The following is a 4187-nucleotide window of genomic DNA, read 5'->3' on the forward strand; positions in this document are numbered from 1 at the left end:
GCTATTCATTTGATGAAGATGAATTATTTATTCTTAATTAAGTTTTTAAAATATTGTATATGACGGCAGTCGTAAGGGGAAATGGGCTTTAATATTTCAATGTCATGGACACCCACTTCATAAATTGCCTGATTTTAAACTTGAAGCGGCTACATGGAGGCTCAATATCACCTTATTGTATGCTAATCACTGGGGTCTATGTGTGAGGACTTTGCATTGTCTACCCTAATTTCTTCCTAAATTACAAAGTAAAAGAAACGGCTGGTGATATTCTGTCAACACATACCACAAAAAAGTTTTTCCACAGCCCGATATAGCTTATGCTTTTGTGCCATGGAGCTCCTTTACTATTCATTGAAAGTTGGACCAACACAGTGTTGGTCTTTTGATGGGATGTGTTGACAATAAGAAAACACAGATTGGGGCCTTAAAAAAGACAGATGAAGACTGAAAACAAGAAGACAGTTCATATGAAACCATTTTTTTTAAAAAGGTTATGGACAGGCCTGTAACAGTGCCACACATGACGCAGAATTCCACCAACTGCAGAATGGCTGTGGATTGACTTTGTGCTCCGCCATCCGTCAACACCCACCAGGTGAAAATAGAAGCTCTGCGTATCTGCTCCGGAGGGCTAGGGACCGCCGGAGCTGAGACAGAGTTGGGACGCAGCCGTTCCGCAGTCAGTGGAAATACACACATTCCCCTTAATGGAAACCAAATGACTCCAACGCCATTCAGAGTGAAACTGCAGTTGTTCCACAACCGGTGGGTTGGGTCAATTGGGAGTTAGCCTTTCTGTCAGCAGAATTGGGCTGTGTTCACACTGCCTGCGCCGGCTGTCCAACAATCTGGCCAAAACACAGGTCTTGCTATTCATTTTGAATGGGGTTAGTGCGTTTAATTTGAGGCGTGGGTTGCCGCATGTGGGGGACTAAAACAATAAGATGGCAATAAGATTAAAGCCACTCAACTTTTGGAGAAACACAAGCCCATGTCACACTGTGGTGGCCAGTCATGAAACCGGTGATCAGACTTGTCTGCGTGTTTAGAGCTTTGGATTGAGAATCCTGTACAGCAAACAGGAAACATCACTGCCTCTATCTCTGCCACAAGAAAGTCTTAACCCTCTTGTCTTCCCGCTGACCTGGAAATTTGAGTTTTTTTGTTTTTCAAAATTAAAAACCTTTTATCAAGGTTATGATAATCTTTTCCGACCATTTTGTGTCTTCCCCACAATGACTTTGTCACTTTTTCAACGTTTGTCAACTTCTTCTGAGCCTTTTGAATTTATTTTTTTATTTTTCCCCATTTTTAAAGCTTTTTTTTTTTTTTACATTTGTCGCTATCTTTGACATTTGTTCATAATTTTGTAAAAAACATTTTTGTCTCTTTTTTTACACTTTTTTTAAAAGTTCTTTTACCAGTTGTTTTTTCTCCAAATGCTATAAAAATGACAAAAAACACACATATTCAATGAAAGTAGAGAACTGATTATTTATTTAACTTGTGAGGAAAGGAGTAAAATCCCAATCTGAAGACAACAGGAGGGTTAAAACACTGAGGAAGGAAACGCAAGCATGAACTGCCCGGGAATTTGTTTAACAGCTGAATGTTCCCTGCAAAAACAAAGCACTCGCTATGTCTCACTTGTCTCTTTTCTTTCTTTTTGTTCCTGTGAAATAAGGCTGCCTTCAAGTGTGGTTGGAAACGTCGAGATCTATAAATAGTCTACAGAAATTAGTTGGCTAATTGTGAAACATAAAGTCTACCTGGCTTTGTTGAGGGGTTTAGGAATATAACAGGATGTCACACAAATGGGCTGTTTCATTTACACTCTCTTCCCCCTCTGCAAATCATCGGATGAATTATTTTGGTGTGAAAGCCCACTTTTCAATCAGACAAATATTGTACCCACTTATCAATCAGACAGATGATATACCGGGTCCACTGCAGAACTTGCTTTATGGCTTCACTGTAAATGCCTTCAGCATAAGTTAAATAGGTTCTTTTACCACTAGCTTTAGGCTTGTATTGGTCATGGTTAAAGGTAAACCTGTAGGGAATGTTTGCTCCTGTTTGCAGCACGTAGAATGGTTACTCTCTACCTTTTATGAATAAATGAAAGGGGCACTTAGGCTACATCTCATTCCTCTGTCTTACCCCTACCCCTTACCCCTTCTACTAGGTTTTGCGCTAACGCGAGACCTAGTGCTGTCACATTACACTTTTTGATCGAGGGGTAAGGGGTGTATGGCCCTTGGAACCATAGACAGTGAATGACAGAATCAAGGGAGGACGCAAGCTTACTTGAAATGGAGGGGTGGCGATATACATTGTGCAACAGGCAACAATAGATCTATGGTTGGAGTCACCTGCTGCCTCCATGGACCTGCTTGACACCCTCTGCTACAATGACCATGAGCCATGGTTCTGCTCGAGGTTTCTGCCTCTTATTAGAAGTTTTTCCTTGTCTCTGACGCCTAGTGCTTGCTCTAGGTAGGAACTGTTGGGTTTCAGAGTACGGTCTAGACCTGCTCTTTATGGAAAGCGCAACAAGATAACTGTTGTTGTGATTTAGCGCTATGTAAATAAAATTGAATTGAATTGAAATGTAATTGAATGCTGCCTCATCGACCAGAGACCAAGTATTTTCGGCTTAAATGATTGATTTAAAATTATGACAGACTTCTTTTGTGCTCTATACAGTCCTGTGCATATATACTTGCAACCATGTTCTTAATTGAAACTTTTTAAAAATCGCTAGCTTGCACTAACGCTAATTGCTAACGCTAATTGCTAACCGCTAACATTAACGTTGATTTGCACAACAGTCCCACATTTCTCTGCCTTGAATGGACTTCATCGCATAGACTATATACATTTATATTAATGTTAACGGTCAATGATACATCGCTACATGCTTTTCATATACCGGGCTGTATCACACAGGAGAACACAGCAGCTGATCCACTTTGGGGGGGGAAACAAGAAGACGTTTCTTAAATCCTGAGTTAATGTTGTACCCATTCCTTATTGCATCGGTACTGTATTATTGTAATCATTTGTAATTAATTCTTGTTCATGCACTTGTATATTGTTGTTGGTTATGATATGAGACACTGATGAAATGTAAGGGGGGGTTACTGGCCAAGAGGCATCAGACTGGTCTGGAATATCAGAACAGCTGTAGTTAATTTGTTTGTTAGTGGTCTTGTCTTTTTTTAGTTTTACACATTTGAGTGCCTTTTATGTATGTGACGTGTAAGTTATGGTTCTAACAGTTGATAATGGTTCTGTCATATAATATATTTTATGTAATGTTTTTGCCTGTTATGTTTAATTTAAAAAAATGTTTTTCTGAACATCAATGACATTCAAAACGGTGATAACTGAATCAGACAACACACCATGTGTGTGTGTATACACATATGTATTGCAAACAGACCTAAATGCTATACAGATAACAACATCTGCCTCTGCACCACTCTGCAAAGTGAACATAAAATAACTACAAAATATACACTCACCTAAAGGATTATCAGGAACACCATTTAATGCAATTATCTAATCAACCAATCACATGGCAGTTGCTTCAATGCATTTAGGGGTGTGGTCCTGGTCAAGACCATCTCCTGAACTCAAAAGTCAGAATGGGAAAGAAAGGTGATTTAAGCAATTTTGAGCGTGGCTTTGTTGTTGGTGCCAGACGGGCCGGTCTGAGTATTTCACAATCTGCTCAGTTACTGGGATTTTTCTTCTCAAGCACACAACCATTTCTAGGGTTTACAAAGAACGGTGTGAAAAGGGGAAAAACATCCAGTATGCAGCACGTCCGTTGGGAAAATGCCTTGTTGATGCTAGAGGTCAGAGGAGAATGGGCCGACTGATTCAAGCTGATAGAAGAGCAACTTTGACTGAAATAACCACTCGTTACAACCGAGGTATGCAGCAACGATTTGTGAAGCCACAACACGCCACAACCTTGAGGCTGATGGGCTACAACAGCAGAAGACCCACCGCGGTACCACTCATCTCCACTACAAATACGAAAAAGCAGCGCCTACAATTTGCAAGAGCTCACCAAAATTGGACAGTTGAAGACTGGAAAAATGTTGCCAGGTCTGATGAGTTGATTTCTGTTGAGACATTCAGATGGTAGAGTCAGAATTTGGCGTAAACAGAAT

Source organism: Etheostoma spectabile, chromosome 4 (genome assembly GCF_008692095.1).
Source record: "Etheostoma spectabile isolate EspeVRDwgs_2016 chromosome 4, UIUC_Espe_1.0, whole genome shotgun sequence".
Taxonomy (NCBI): Eukaryota; Metazoa; Chordata; class Actinopteri; order Perciformes; family Percidae; genus Etheostoma; species Etheostoma spectabile.